The sequence below is a fragment of the Prionailurus bengalensis genome, chromosome C1 (genome assembly GCF_016509475.1).
Source record: "Prionailurus bengalensis isolate Pbe53 chromosome C1, Fcat_Pben_1.1_paternal_pri, whole genome shotgun sequence".
Classification (NCBI taxonomy): Eukaryota; Metazoa; Chordata; class Mammalia; order Carnivora; family Felidae; genus Prionailurus; species Prionailurus bengalensis.
In genome coordinates, this window is record NC_057345.1 from 24,160,241 (window position 1) to 24,177,368 (window position 17,128).

Genomic DNA, 17,128 nt, shown 5'->3' on the forward strand with positions numbered 1-17,128 from the left:
TCAAATAAATAAATAAATCTAAATAAATGAATAGCTCTGGAAATAGGGACAGGGTCTAAGTTCTTTCACTTGCCTCTTCTCAGCCACCCGTAAATGCTTATTTAGTAGTCTCTGAAAAGATGATTTGACCAGATAGAAAAAGACATGGAAGATAATGGCTACAGAACCATTTTCAGGAAGAAACTAAAATGCATCTAAGAAAGAATCTAAGCTTACAAACTTTCAAGCCTATTCTATTCACAAGTCATCTTTTTATGATATTCTTATGGCACTGTATTTTGTTGTCACTGACATACTTGTGACTATATTAACCATGGACAAAAGCACAAAACACATAAGAAATCCAAAATGGCATTCTAAGAACTTCAATACCTCAGCAGAAGTTATACACTACAGTAAAAACATGAAACTTCTATACTCAAACTAAGAAAAACAAGAATATACACCACCACTTTCCCAACTCCTAATTCTAACTCTAACCACAAAACACAGCCACCTTAGATTACACATTTCATAGAGTACTACTCCCTGTGCAGTCAAGGAATTTTAAAGCTACAAGAAACTTAGAGAGCAACTACTCTGACCTTGGCGGGGTGGGGGGGGGGGGGGGGGGGTGGGGAGATGATGTTTGGGAGGCAGATTAAAATGACTTAACTAAGACCACATCCCTAATAAGTAGCAGATCAAGGACAAGAACCCAGATCTCCTAACTCCATTCATGTTTCCAATTTTGACTAGGAGGAACCCACATATTTTTCAAGTCATAATTTTTTTTCATGCAACTGTAACTTTTCTTCAAATATTTGCTTGGATGTTGATCTGCAACTCTGTGACCTTAAATAAGGGGAGAAAAGATTATTAAAGTAACCACTCAACAATGGTTTGCATGCAGTGAAAAGCAAAACACAAGGAAATTCTAACCTATTGGAATCCCTTTGGTTTAACGATGTTATCACAGCTAGTATGTGTGTCAGCTGAGGAAAAGCACTGAAAGACCTGCTTTGTAGGGATGGCCAGGCTTAAAAGGTTACAGCTCTAGCATTAAGTTTTCTACCTAGTCTCCAGTGTTTGTCTGCTCAGCAAACAAATGTTATCCCATCTTACTCCTCCAACTTCATTTTAGAAGGACCACTTCCAAGGATAAGGATAATTCATTATTAGATTTTCAATTCTTAACACCATACTGAGATCCCCAGCAAAGGAATTTCTGCCAAATGAAACAGTATGTTCTATCAATGTTAACAGATACATGATAAAAACAAGCTTCTGCTCCTTCTCCAGCCCCCCTCCCCAGTTCAACTACACATCAACAGTTAAATGCTCTTGCACCTGTCAATTCAGATAAACTAATGTTAATTCCTGTAACAGACATAAGAACACAAAACAAGCAGTCTGCAAAAAAATCATAAACAACTCACCACAGCTGGAAAATACTCAAAAGTTACAAAGGCCTGTTATTTCAGCATAAACTTAGCACCTGCACATCTTACAGGAAAACTTTCTTCTAAAACTGTCTCACTGGCATTAATTAAGTAATGTTATCTTTTAGAGAACTTAACTTTTAAAATGTTGAATTTGGGACATTTCCTATACAACATTTCCATTTTTTTTTTTTAATTTTTTTTTTCAATGTTTTTTATTTATTTTTGGGACAGAGAGAGAGCACGAACGGGGGAGGGGCAGAGAGAGAGGGAGACACAGAATCGGAAACAGGCTCCAGGCTCTGAGCCATCAGCCCAGAGCCCGACGCGGGGCTCGAACCCACGGACCGCGAGATCGTGACCTGGCTGAAGTCGGACGCTTAACCGACTGCGCCACCCCAGCGCCCCAACATTTCCATTTTTAACAAAAGATGGTAACTTCACTGCAGGATTAGAAGGAATGGTCTGTGACAGAAAAATCCATTTGAATTTTTTTTTTTTTTTAAGAGACAGAGACAGAGCAGGAGCAGGGCAGGGTCAGAGAGAGAAGGAGACACAGAATCCGAAGCAAGCTCCAGGCTCTGAGCTGTCAGCACAGAGCCTGACCAAGGGCTCAAACTCACGAACTGTGAGATCATGACCTGAGCTGAAGTTAGAAGTTTAACTGAGCCACCCAGGCGCCCTGCAACCGTTTTAATTTTTTTTTTAATGTTTATTTATTTTTGAGACAGAGAAAGACACAGCATGAGCAGGGAAGGGGCAGAGAGAGAGGGAGACACAGAATGTGAAGCAGGCTCCAGGCTCTGAGCTGTCAGCACAGAGCCCGATGCGGGGCTTGAACTCACGAACTGTGAGATCATGACCTGAGCCGAAGTCGGACGCTTAACCGACTGAGCCACCCAGGTACCCCCCTGCAACTGTTTTAAATTAAGGAGACGAAGAGAGGAAAGAGGGAAAGAGAAAACAGAATAAAGAGGAGACTGGAAACAAGCAAGCAGAGGCCTACCAAGCTAAGATAGTGTACTGCCAGAAAGACTAAGTCAGTAACACAACAGAGACTACTTAAAGCTTTGAAAAGCGGTGTATTAGAGTTTAAATGTCCTGTGTCAAGTCTAGTCCTAACATCTACTTAGATGAGAATCAAAAACCAAAATACATGAAATTATACACTAACCATCAGTTAATCATGGTATATTCTTAAAAAGGAAAACCATGCCGAGGTTAAAAAGAATAAAACACATCTATGTGAAATATGGAAAGATGGCTAAGAGACTAATAAGTGAAAAGAGCACATGATAGTATGAACAGTATATACAGAAATACCTGTGAGTGCTGTATAGCTTTCATACCCATCAATTATCTGGAGAGTTACAAAGAGGTAACAGTGGTTGTCTAGGGGGTGGAAGGGACTGGAGCTGGAGGCCAGAACTCTGAATTACTCTACCATAATACATACCTTTTGAAATGTTTTGTTTTTCATATATATATTACTTTTATAAAATTCTAGGGTATGGGATGCCTGGGTGGCTCAGTCGGTTAAGCATCTGACTTTGGCTTAGGCCATGATCTCTCCATTCATGAGTTCGAGCCCCACATCAGGTTCTCTGCTGTCAGCACAGAGTCCACTTCAGATCCTCTGTCCCCTTCTCTCTGCCCCTCCCTTGCTTGTGCATACACGAGTCCCTCTCTCTCTCTCAAAAATAAATATACTTTTTAATTAAAATAAAATTCTAGGGCGATAAAGAACCCTACAATGATTTATAATTTACGTTCTCAGGGCACCTGGGTAGCTCAGCCCATTAAGCGACTGACTTGATTTCAGCTCAGATCATGATCTCACAGTCGTGAAATGGAGCCCCACATCAGGCTCCACGCTGGGCTGTGAAGCCTGTTTAAGATTCTTTCTCTTTCTCTCTCTCTCCCCCCCTCCCACACGTGCATACTCTCTCTTCCCTCCAGCCCCCCAAAAACTAAAAACTACAATTTACATTCTCAACAGTGCTATAACCATAGGATTACAAAGAGCCTTAAGAGAGTGCTAGTCACTCTGTCCTAGGCAGGCCTGTACCTACACAATTCCAGACAGTCTTCTTCTTTGTTAAAGATATTAAATTATTGGGGCACCTGGGTGGCTCAGTTGGTTAGGCATCTGACTCCTGATTTCAGCTCAGGTCATGATCTTAGTGTTTGTGAGATTGAGCCCCAAGATGGACCCACGCTAACAGCCTGCTTGGGATTCTCTTTCTCCCTCTCTGCCGCTTCTCCCCCTCACACATGCATGTGCACGCTCTCTCAAAATAAACAAACTTTAAAAAAAGTATTAAATTATTGAGTAACATTCAGGTTCCTCTTTGGCAACTGTAATTCTAAGTTCAAACATAAATGAACAGAATTTGAGGGCAACCCAAACTTACTAGGCATCCTTTTAAAAATCCTGTCAATCCACTCACATCAAGTTTTCCACTGAGAAATTACCCCTATTTCCAAATTAAATAATACCATAAACCCTCCAATTTGATGGGTCACACCAGTATTCACCAAATTAAAACAGTAAATTATAACATACATGCACAATAAAGAATTCTAGACCTAAGAAAAAATCTAAAAGCAAAGGTCTAGAAAAACAAGCAAGCATACATTTACTGTTGCTTTTCTTACCAGAAATTCTACAGGAAGTCATGCAAATTTGAGTCAGCTTGGTTTGTACAAACAGGCAACATGAAAGCATTATACTGCATATAAGGTTAAAAACTTGCAACAATCTCTTCCTAAAACAAATTCATCTCACTTCAACAAAGACACCAGCACTTCTCTTAAACTAGAAATGAATAATCTGTCAACAGTAAAGAATTCCTTCTTCTGAAGAGTTAAGACATCCTCCTTGCAATTTGGCTAATTAACAATTTATTAATAATTCAAGTATATATTAGACATTTCCTATGCGTCATATACTTTTATAGATGCACCAAGAGCAGTAAACAAAAATTCCTGTCAGGGTGGATCTTATATTTTAGTAGGCAGAAAAAGACAAACTATGCCACTGTTACAGAGGAAAATGCAAAGTAGGGGAATCTACAGTGCCAGAAAAGAGAGGGATTCCAATTTTAAATAAGGCTATCAGAAAAGGCCTCACTGAAAAAAGTGACATTTTATCCAAGACCTGGGGGTGTGAGCCAAATAGATATTTGAGGGAGCATTCTAGGCAAAAGGGATTAGCTGTTGCAAAGGTTATGAGGTGGGGCCATGCTTGGAGTGTTCTAGGAACAGCAAGGGGGCTAGTGCTACCGGAGCAGAGAAGGCAATGGAATGAATAGGGTCAGAGAAATAAGAGAGCCTTAAAGGTCAATGTAAGTATTTCGGTCTTGTTCCAAGAAAAATGATAAGGTTTCAAGGAAGATTGACAACTTATGTTTAAAAAGACCACTCTAGCTGCTATGTGGAGACAGATAATACGAATAGTGAGGGCAGAAACAGGGAGATCTGGTAGGAACCACTGCTAGCCGTATCAGGAGAGAAATAGCTTGGACCATGGTAATAGCAGTAGAGGATAAGGAGGGATCAGTTTCAAGATATACTTTGAGGTAGATCTGTCCAGACTGGATGTGTGGTCTGTGAAAAAAGAAGGCCCTGAGTAACTCCAAGAACTCAGAGAAGCCTAACTTAATATTCTGAGTCGATTCAAACAATGGACCATAAAATCACCACAACACCATGCAAGAAGAGTAGGGAAACTCTTCTGTTTCTACTGCATCCTGACCATTTGTGGGAAAATGTATCTTAAAGACTTGTTAATTAAGGAGAACTCAACTTCGCTAATGAATCTTCTAGTTACCTGTCTCAAACTGAAATCGTACTCTTCTTTCATACCCTACCAACTCATCAGAGCCTTGTAGAAACAACAGTTCTACTCTCTCTGCTACTTTGTTCATCCCTTGATGGTTGCCATTTACCAAGCTAAAATTGTATACATCTGGATCCGTGAACTTAGACAATTCAAATTAATGTTAGTTCCCCTCCCCTACTACAGTGGCAGGGAGTTGATAAGGAAAGAGGTATCATTAAATTCTACACAAATTAGGATCCAAAATATCTGTAAACAAGCTAAAAATACCAAGATGCTTCTTTACTGCTAAAAAAAAAAAAAAAGTTTCATAGTTACTGTCTTGGTTATTCCCACTTTTCCACTTCCTCATTTAAGGAGGGAACTTGAGAATCAAGTTCCAGTACAGAAATCAATAATCACTTATATAAAAAGAAATCATGACCTTGACAGTGGGAAAGTATCTTAACATTTCAGAACCAGCCTGAGATACAGGGCCTGCCACTCAGAAAGGAAAGTCATTAACCAACAATCGCACCTGCTTCTGAGAACAGTGACCGTTATTTACTGAAGTCCTGTGGGCTCTGTTCCCACTCAAATGAAAAGGGAGTGGTTTTCAAATTTGTATGTGCCCTAGTGATTAGAAGTACTTGTCATTTTCTAGTAATTCTTACCTCTACAAATAACTATAAGATGAAAACTGCATTAAATATTTTCAATACCACACTTGAAAATATTTACTTTTCAATTTTGTACTTTACTGTTTCTCTAAAAATTAGCAATTCTCCAGCTGAATTTCTTTTCCCAAAAATGTTATGTTTCCTTTAAATTTAAATAAAATTTAAACGGTGGTAACAGGACTATGGCCAGTTTTCAGTTTTTCCAAAATAGTCATTTGAGGGGCGTCTCGGTGGCTCAGTCGGTTAAGCGACAGACTTCAGCTCAGATCATGATCTCACAGTTCGTGGGTTCAAGCCCCAGGTTGAGCTCTGTGCTGACAGCTCAGAACTTGGAGCCTGCTTCAGGTTCTGTGTCTCCCTCTCTCTGTGCCTCTCCCATTCATCTGTCTCTCTCTCTCTCTCTCTCAAAAATAAATAAACATTAAAAAAAAATTTTTAGGGGCACTTAGGTGGCTCAGTCGGTTAAGGGTCCGACTTCGGCTCAGGTCATGATCTCACGGTTCGTGAGTTCGAGCCCCACATGGGGTGAGCTCAAGCCCCACTGTGGCCTCCACACTCCACACTCTCTCTCTCCCTCTGCTCCTTGCTCACTCGTGCTCTCTCTCTCTCTCAAAAAAAAATTTTTTTTTAATTTTAATAGTTATTTGAATACTGGTAATAACATTAAAAATCCTAACAGCACAATTCTAATATTGGGCTTAATCTTATTGATTTCAGTAAATCTTCTGTTATTTTTTATTATTATTTTAGAGAGAGTGTATGAGCAGGGGAGAGGGAGAGAGAGAAAATCCCAAGCAGGCTCCACACTCAGCTGAGAGCCCAACGTGGGGCTTGATCTCACAACCCTGGGATCACGACCTGAGCCGAAATCAAGAGTTGGGACGCTTAACCAACTGAGCCATCTAGGCAACCTTTTAAATCTTTTAAAAGTTAAGTTAAATAGCTCTATTAAATTGATTCTATTTATTCACACTTTTCCTTTCTAGGCAAAGATATTACGGCTATCCTCTTCACGGGCTTTGCGTTTAAAGACTTTAGTTTACATGCACTTTAAGACTCCCAATGTTATAAAGTTTAAGTTCACTGTTTTCCTAAATAACTGTGGTAACCTCTTTTATATAATAATAACTATCTCATGGGGCGCCTGGGTGGCTCAGTCGGTTAAGCAGCTGACTTCGGCTCAGGTCATGATTTCGCGGTCCGTGGGTTCGAGCCCCGCGTCGGGCTCTGTGCTGACAGCTCAGAGCCTGGAGCCTGTTTCAGATTCTGTGTCTCCCTCTCTCTGACCGTCCCCCGTTCATGCTCTGTCTCTGTCTCAAAAATAAATAAACGTTAAAAAAAAAAAATTAAAAAAAATAATAACTATCTCAAATTCAGCAGCACTCCCGTATAATTAAATTCTAATATTTGTTTTTTTCCTTTCTTACCTCCTTTAACCTCAAAAGGCTAAGTAATTTTCCTGGAAAACAATTTAATAAGTTTTAATCATTTTAATTTAGTTTCCAACATCACTATATGTACATTAACCCAGAGCCACTGAATTGATTATTTCATTAATAAAGAAATACATTTGAGGTTCTGAACTTCAACTGTAATAATGCAAATTCAGTAGTGAAAATCCAGAAAAAAAGAAAAAGAAAGAAGAAAGAAAATCCACAAGGACACCTGGATTCATCCTGTCAACACCACTTTGAAATATTTTCTGAGCTATATCAGGACAGTTAGAATGACTGTAACAGCTGTGAGTTCCCTGAGGTTGCAAAATAGATACTTGGGAAAAGGTTATTTGAATCACCTTTCAAAATAACCTACAGCACAGGAGCAGCATGCAAAGTAAGAACTTCCAGGCTATTGTTAGCATTATTTAAAATATATGTTTCAGAGCTGAGCAGTTTATGGGTCAGCTTAACTCTTTCATTTCCCCATTTTGTCAAATATATTGAACATTATTTAAAGGTCCTGTTTAAATATCCACCACTGACAGGGAGGGAAGGAAGCTATGCACAGGATACAGAATAAAAAACATTCCAAATTACATCTTGTCAGCATAAATTCTTTTGTTTGAGCCCCAGAAATTTTTCTGCTGTTAGGGCATTTTGGTCCAAGTTTCCCCTAAAACCGGTTAAGTTACACTTCACTTCCTCTCCTAAACTTGCTTTTTATAAATTACATTGTACTTCACAGCCATCTCTCTCTGTGTACTCACTGTAATACAAGATAGACAAGAACCCAAATCATTCTATTTGGAGCTGCCAGTGGCCTTTTAAAATATACTGTCTACCCACCAATTGTCCATTAATGGCTTGATGTTTATTTTCATAAAACACAATATTCACAATCTTTAAAAACCATACAGTGAAAGCAGTTGTTTCACATTAAAACACGAGAGTGAAGTAAAAATGGTGAAATACCTCTATAACACCATGTCAAGGGATTATTATTCTTTGCTCACCAGTTTAGGTCAACATGGATTCACCTTCCTTCTCTTCCAACTTAAAGAATGCAAAACGTACTTTCTCGTCCTCTTCCTCCAAATGCTTACTGAGATGGGGGACAGTATGCCACCTCTGAATGATACTAAAGTGCAGCATATCCAATATAACAACGAGCCTTTGTGGAGCTCTTTGTGCACACCATACAAACACTATCCAGGATCAAGAGCCTAAAAGAATCCACGTGGGTGAAAATATTTGATGAGGGACATTAAAATTTCATATTAATGCCACATACTTTGAAGACACAAAGTAAGTATGAGTAGAATGGAGGAGGATCACGACTTCTGAGGAAAGGTAAAACTTTTCTGACAAGACTGTAGAAACAGTGAAGGGCCATGGTAGCATGCCTTGAGAAAGGAAAGGAGTCTTTGGTTAAATAACTCCAGGAGGCCTTGACCATGCTGAGAATTTCAAACCAATTTGAATGCAATAAAAGCTTTTAAGAATTTAAAAGTAGGAATAGTAGTCAGGGAGTGACTCTTTACTCAATGACAGAAAACAAATACGTCACATTGGTGGACATCTTCTGATCTACGGAGCACGTCCATAGTTACAAGCTTCACAAAAACAGACTCTCAACTTACTAACTCCTACCTCATAGGTGAATTATTTTTCCTAGTAAACAGAGAGAGGAGTTTAAATTCTACTTGTTGACAACCTCCAAATGAAGATCTCATTTCACTAGAAAAACAATTCAGGGCATAGTCTATGACTTAAAGTTGGACTGCTTCTCATCTTGGAAGATCTAAATTATTTGAGTAACTTAAACCAATCACCAAAGGAAACTTGTTTGCATCCACACGTGTGGAATGAAGAATAATGTCACTAGAATCTATTGTTTCTCCATCATATCCTTCTCAATTTGCTGACAAACCCTGCCGATGACTCATATCCTTCTGCACTAACCAGTCATTCTGCTCCCTCATGAGAGGCTTTTCATAAATAATGGAAAGTAAAAAACATCAATTTGTTTTGCTGCTAAAAACAGTAAATATCAGCATATGTCTATAAATCCAATTTACGGATACTGTGGTGATACAACCTAGTGAACGTCTCCTATAAGACTGCTCAAATCTCAACTAAAACTAAAAGAGGACTACAAGAAAGCAGACTGAATTTGAATTCTTGTCAAAGGATACATTAGTTAAGAGCCAACATTTCTGACCACTGCAGAAATAAAAACACAAAGTAATTTATCTGATCTGCTAAAGCAAATATATCATGTGTGCATTTTATGCCAAAAGAATTAACATTTTCTGAGAAGAATGAAATTTCAACCCAAAAATGCTATGAAAGGAATTAAATATCTCTAAAGGTAAAGACCATTCTAATGGTCAAAATATTTTTTCAAAACAGGCTCAACTAGAAAAGAGTCACAGAAAAGCTTAAAATCCTCTATCGTTTAAAAAGGCAATGTTGTGCAACGTAAATTTATATTCAAATGATGAAATTTAGTTTCTAGGCCCCTTAAAATGAAGTAGATGCTGTATTACAGAATGTATGGGTAAGAAATCCGTGCAGGCAAACAAAAAACATTTGTATTCAAGTAACAAAAAACTGTTGGTATAATCTGTCAACTCCTCACAGTCATTTTGTCAGGAAAGATTTTGTGCCCTGTCAATCTATGCTGATTGAACAGACAGTTCAGGGAAAACCACCGTTAAGACGTGCAGAAGGGTCATTTTCTGACCCAGGTCCTGTTAACTCCACAGGGTAACTGTGGAAAGTGGACAGAGGGGCGCCTGGGTGGCGCAGTCGGTTAAGCGTCCGACTTCAGCCAGGTCACAATCTCGCGGTCCGTGAGTTCGAGCCCCGCGTCAGGCTCTGGGCTGATGGCTCAGAGCCTGGAGCCTGTTTCCGATTCTGTGTCTCCCTCTCTCTCTGCCCCTCCCCCGTTCATGCTCTGTCTCTCTCTGTCCCAAAAATAAATTAAAAAACGTTGAAAAAAAATTAAAAAAAAAAAGAAAGTGGACAGAGCCCACAGTGCTGTGCAGCTTCTTTCTTAGAGGTGCTAGACTAGTGACAATTTCCGTTCAGCCCACATAGATCTCCACTACTCCAAGGAGAGAAAACATACATACAATACCTACTTGGGCTCTACATCAAGCAGTCCTCTAGGGCTCCAAGTCCCAAGACAGTGGCCAGAAGTCAAAGGAGCTAGAGAATGTGGTTCAGTCAGTAAAACAAAGGGTAACTAGAGAAAGCGACCAGACACCTCTATACATATACACTAGCCCTAAGGATGAAAATGGATAAAAGGCTCTTCTAACATTCCAGATTAACAGACTCAAATCCCCATTTCCCCCAAAATTTGTAATTGGTGGTATCCATTGTTCATTAACAAACCCAAGGTACAAAATTATGTGAACTGTAACATCACAGACTCTTGCTTTATCTTAGAAAATAATCATCAGTCTCTATATAACCCAACTAGTGTCTTAAGAAAACTCTCAAAGCAGCAGTATCACCAAAAGAGCAAACAAAAAATATGCAGGTAACTGAAGTATCCTTTAAAAAAAAAAAAAGAAAAAAAGAAAAAAAAACAACAACCCTAAAGACTACATTTCAAACAAAACGCCATCTGCTTATGTATTTAAATTTAAGTTCATCTGCTTATGTATTTATTTACTTATTTAAGTAATCTCTCTACCCAATGTGGGGCTCAAACTCATGACCTTGAGATCAAGAATCACATGCTTCTCCGACTGATCCAGCCAGGTGCCCCAAGGCCAACTTCTTTAACATCTACTTAACTCCTATATACCTCCCTATAAAATGACCAGAGTTAACTCAAAAATCAAGTTTAGCCAGAGATTTAAGTACCTTAAGCCTCAAGGGGAATTTTTTTTTTTATCCACTGCCATCTATTTACTGATACTCTTTAACTTGGATTCCAAAACCTGGGATTCAACAACTGATTCTATAAATCAATTTCTTTATCTGTACAATTTAAAGAATGCCACTTACTCAAAGGATTATTATGAATTTTAAGTAAGATTTATGCAGCATACATAAGACTCTCAAGAAGGGAATGTTGAAATTTAAAGTGTAATAATGTTGGACATCACAAGTATCCTATGACCTCAAAATCTCTACCACTGCCCTACTCAATAAACATAACTAAATCTACCACGTTAAAATGATGGATCTTGATATTCAGTTGCTCAAAACGTTTAAAGATTCCCAACTTCTTTAAGTAGTATAGCTGATTATACAGTACTTGAAGAAATCAATCTAACTTGGGTTTCACTCTAACTTAAGTTTCGCTCTTCCAAGAGCAACAGCTAAAAATTTATGTACTGCCCCTCTGCATCTTATCTGTAAATGTTTTTTCTAGAGGCTTCGCTGGTTAACAATCCCATATTCCAACAAAAAGGTACAGTATAAAACCCTGTTAAATGAACCTTTACTAAATTTCAACTTTGTCTCAAAATCATAAAAAGTTCTATAACTATTACATACAAAACTTCTACCTTTGAAAGAAAAAATGTTAAGGGGCACCTGTGTGGTTGTCAGTTAAGCCTCCAACTTCAGCTCAGGTCATGATCTCGTGGGGTCTGTGGGTCCGAGCCCCACGTCCAGCTCTGTGCTGACAGCTCAGAGCCTGGAGCCTGCTTCCAATTCTGTGTCCCCCTCTCTCTCTCTGCCCCTCCCCCTGCTCACACTGTCTCTCTGTCTCTCTCTCAAAAATAAACAAACATTAAAAAAAAGTTAAGACAAATTGTTAAACAAAGAGCTAAATCTTAAGAAAAACAAATCTATTTTACCTCATTTCACACAAATATCTTTTCAAGGAAATATGAGACTTTCAAACTTTTTAAGAAAGTTATACACAAAAGCATTCAAACATTTACTCTTCCTAGTGCCACCAAAGTTCAATGATGTTGTAAATGATTTCTGCCTATAAATTTGGTTCGTTCAAATTAAATATTACTAGACTGACTCATGGAGGGAGTGGTTTGACTTTTGCTGTTCTGAGTCAGAATATACCCAGTTCAGCAGTTCTAAACAATTTTTCATTTGTATAGGTGTCCTAAACGTTAGCTTTTTCCAGTTACTAAATATGACAAACTGTTGCCTTAGAAAGGTCTTAATGGTGATAATATTCTGAATCTATATAGTTCAATTTATAATTAACAAAGTGCTTCCACATGTATCTTCTCACTTGCCTTCACAATCTGAGTTAAATATCTCATACAGCTGAACAGAAAAGACTTTCACAGAGGAATGACAACTTCTAGTTGACTCTTAACCCCAGTAACTCTTTCTCTTTCCCCCAAAATAAAAAAACATAAAAGGCTGATGGGTTTCTTTAATCAGACTTTCCTCTCCCAGACATATCCCAGGTGCCTCATAAAAACTATGTCTCAAAGCACACACCCTGGGGCCCCAAGAGTTTCAAGGCAGAATCTCCACCCACATAAAAGCCTAGCTTAGGCCCCAAAGAGCCTCAAGTCAGCATCTCCTAAATGATCCCTTTGCCTCTGGCCATCTAGTCTTCTGCATTAAATTCAACATTTCTCATCTGCAGAAGCTGCTGGGTCACTGTGTGGTTGAGAAACCTCAAAGTGAGACAACCTACTGCGAGGGTGGTGATGGTGTAGTGGAAAAACCAAGGACTCGAATCAGACAGACCTGGGTTTTTAATCCAGCTCCAATTCTTATTATCTTGTGACCTGGGACAAGTTACTTAACCTCTTTGCGTCTCTATTATCTCTTCATCTCATCACTGTAAGTCATTGAGGGCTCAGCACTGAATCCCAAGTGCCTAGCAAACAAAAACCACTCAGTATGTGCCAAATAAACGTAAATGAGGATCCCTACAACCTTCACAGTAGCTGTGAGATTTAAATGAGAGTGTATAAAAAGTACCTGGTGCACAACAGGCACTTAATACTAATTAGTCCAGTCCCCCACTGAATATTAGTTAACAATACTATTCACTACTTCTGAAAGCAGAGAGCATGGCATGCTAGTGAATGAGAAGAACACTCTAGAAAAAATATAATTTCAGACTTCCAATTACACGTAGATGCTTTGGTCTATAATTCGATTATGTCTACTATCAAAAGGACTACCTTCCTCTTTGCTTATATTGAAAGACCCCCAACTTCTAAGAAACTTATCATTAAAGTGTAAAATCCATACCAAATACTCTATCAAAAACCCCTACTTCCACAACACAAGAATCTGGCAAAGTCCATTAACAATGTCTATTCGAGGGGCGCTTGGGTGGCTCAGTCAGTTGAGTGACTGACTTCCGCTCAGGTCATGACAGCTCAGAGCCTGGAGCCTGCTTCGGATTCTGTGTCTCCCTCTCTCTCTGCCCCTCGCCCGTTCACACTCGATCTCTCTCTCAAAAATAAATAATCATTAAAAAAAAAAAAAAGTCTTTTCACTATCCAATATGAAACAATTTTGAAAATGTCAGATCAAAATACAGGAGACAACTTCTCACCATCTTCACCAACACAAGTGATCCTGGAGCCTTAATAATGTGTTGTTCCGCAGCCTTAATTTCCCTTTGCACATTGAACAAGGCATAACTTCACTCACTTCCTGTCTGAAACTACTGTAAATAACTACCATATTCTAATCCAGCACCAGTTGTAGTTTGGTGATTCCAAACAGACAAGTAGGTCTGTGGTGATGCGAGAACTGCTGAGCACTTTATATGTTTGTTTCTTGACAAACTCCAGGGAATAATAAACTAGCCTGTGGTTCATCATCATCATCATCATCATCACATTATTTTTTCTCAAGAGCTCTTCTCCAGAAGGGTAGAAAAGAGCCAAAACCTAACAAAAATTCTTTCCACTTACCTAACAATAAAATACCTTTCACCTGAAAAACCAGCAGTACTTGTACAAAAGCGTCTATGCCTCTGAACACTCTAAAGACAAGAGTCGAGGATCCTGGGCAATAGACAAGGTAGCGTTCAGAGGGCCAGACTAGGTTGGGATGAAGACCATGTCCTTGACAAATTTAGAAATTTATATGAATGTCATAAGACATGGTATTCACCCTCCCCCCCTTCCGAAAAAAACACGACCGTTCTTTTAGAAATCGCAGAACCAGAAGATTATAGTGCCATTGGAATAGACTCCTATACCGTTTCCTCATACTGGAACCCAGGAACAAGACGCTCTTGGAAAGAACTCTCTAACCGAGGACACGCGGGTTCACTATCGCCATACACAGCGATCACGATCACGGAGAGTCTCCAGGATGCCCGCTCACACGCTGGACAATCGCAGGCACACCCTTCCACGCTCCCTCCTCTGCCATTCACACTCTCCCCGTCCTCCCTCTCACGCACCACTCATATTCCCCCCACTCTACCCCATACACTGACCGCTCTCTCCCTCTCCCGCTTCCTCACTCTCCCCCATTTACCCCTGTCGCCTACGCACACTCCCCCAACACACCCCCACTGCCCTCTACACTCCGCTCGCACTCACACACACACATTGACCCCGGACACGGCCCCCAACTCTCCCATCCACACCCCCCACTCCGTCTTCCTCACCCCATATGCACACCCAGCCCTCTCCCCAACTCACACTGTCCCCCTCATGCACGCACATTCTCCACACACACACTCCACATTCTTGCACACGCACAGTCCCCCCTTCCTCACCCACCCTCGTTCTCCACGCTTCCCGGCTGCGCTCCCCCCGCCCCCGGCCCGGCCCGGCCCGGCCCTCCTTCCGGGGACGTGTCTCGGGCCTGCACTAATGGCTGCGGCGCCTCCCGCCCTCCCCTTCCCCGAGGCCCCGGGAGCCGGCGCGGGGGCCGCCCGGGAGGAGCGCACTCACGCTGGCGAGCTGGGGACTGGGCATTGAAGTCCGGCGGCGGCGGGAGCGAGGAGGCGCCTCTCTCCTCAGTCACCTCGGCGGCGGCGGCGGCGGCGGTAGCGGTGGCGGCGGCGGCGACGACTCCCCCCCAGCCTCGGCGCGCGACACCCGGCCCGGCCCGGCGGCGGCGGCGGCGGCGCGTGTCCACGAGTCCGTCTTGCTGCTGCTGCTGCGGCCGCCGCTGCGTCTCCTGCTGCCGCCGCTGGCCCCGCTCCCGCCGCTGCCCTGTGGCGTCACCTCGCGCCTTGCCCGGCCGCCGCTGCCGCTCCAGCCGCTACCGGACGGACGACGGTTACAGCCCGGCCGATCGCGCCGCCGCCACCACCGCTGCGCGCGCAGCCGGAACCAGCTCCTGCCGCCGCCCCTCAGGGGGCGCTGCGGGGCGCGGCGCGCGCGCCCACTGGCCCGCCCCCCGCGCCCGCTGACTGGCTGACCGGCCGGCTCGCGGGGCGGTTGAGCCCGCCCACCTACCCCGCGGGGCGCTGACCCACTGCCCTCGGCGCCTCCCCCGCTCCTCCTCGTGGTTCGTTCCGCTCCGCGCTCCCGGCTGCGGAAGGCGCGTCCATGTGACCGGGGAGGGGGGGGAGCGGAACGTGGCCTGGGGAGTCGTTCGCCCACACCGCGGCCCCCTCAACCCGCACCTGGGCAGAGGCGAGGGCCGGTGGCCGCTGTGTAACGTGCAAGGTCGAAGGGCTTTTTCCCGCATCCCGAGCCGCGAAGCCTGGGGCCAGATCCTGATGGGACGGGGCGGCGACCGAGCCCTTTGCCCGGGGATTTCCAGCTCAGAAGTGACAACCAGGGCAGCTCAGTACTTGGCTGCCCTTCCTCGAGGCCCCAAATAAATAGCGTGTGCGTCTGCAATTGTGCAGGATGTTTCTGCCTCTCTCCCCGCCCAACTCCGCGCGACACACACACACACACACACACACACACGCACACGCACACGCACGCAAACACACATCCTAGGAACCCTCCTTGACAGACCAAAATTCAAACTTCCGGGACGGAACATCTTGGGCAAGTTATTTCCTCTCGCTGAGTATTCTCAACTATTAAGTGGAAATAGTTAGCTACCTCATAGGGCTCTTTTCACATATCAGTGATATAATGTATGAAAAATGCCTGGGTTTCCAACCCAATGTCCCCTTTAACGACAGAGATTATCCTGGAAGAATCTACTATTCTCTCTTGTGTTTGGAAGGTGATCACAAATTCTTTAATTCTTTGCCAGACCACGAGTTCTGAGTTTGGGTTTGGAAAATGTGGTCACCGGTGAGTTGGGAGAGTGGTCTGGGCCACTACTGGATGGCAGCCAAAAAGAGGAATTCCAAACTGGCTTGGGAGGAAGAGGGGAGGCTCACCCATGAGGGTTGGGGAGGGGGGCTTGATCTCCCCTGTCCACCCTAAAATGTCTCACCTGCCCAGAAATGCCACCTGTCCAGAAGGGGCTCCTGCCCCTTAGGCTGCTTCCCCTCCACCACACACATGTTCATCTGGCCCTGTGCGGAGAAGCAGTGGTCAGCAGTCATCATTAGGCCATCCCCACAAGGTAGACCTGGGGCATTGCTCCTGACCAGAAGGCTTCCATTAGAGCTTAGCAGTAAAAAGAAAGGTCTTATGACTCAGCCACATTAAGCCACAGAACAGAACCCAAGATGTTCACCACCAGCAGGTGGCCCAGGAGAGGGTATTCCAGGGCAAGGCTGGCTGGCAGGACTGTGTGGGAGTTGAGAGGCCCTCAAGGCCCTTGGATGAGGAGCACAGGCTCAGCTGCCATTTGCACTCTGTCTGCCTCCAGCAGGCAGCATTTTCTACTTCCCGGAAGCACAGACTTGAAACAGAGAACTGCCTCCTC

At 42.6% G+C, this 17,128-nt stretch overlaps 1 protein-coding gene across 3 annotated transcripts in view; it reads right to left on the reverse strand.

The window, feature by feature from the left end:
- The window catches only part of PTP4A2 (protein tyrosine phosphatase 4A2), a 32,047-nt gene extending 15,901 nt beyond the window's left edge, over window positions 1–16,146 (reverse strand). The window contains exon 1 of one of the 3 annotated variants that reach the window (XM_043574380.1): window positions 15,915–16,146. The gene's annotated coding sequence lies outside the window, so the exon portion shown is untranslated. Of the gene's footprint in view, window positions 1–15,234; window positions 15,346–15,914 lie in introns of those variants that run through there. The other 2 variants (XM_043574379.1, XM_043574381.1) reach the window with 2 other exon arrangements.
- Window positions 16,147–17,128: the final 982 nt, after the last annotated feature.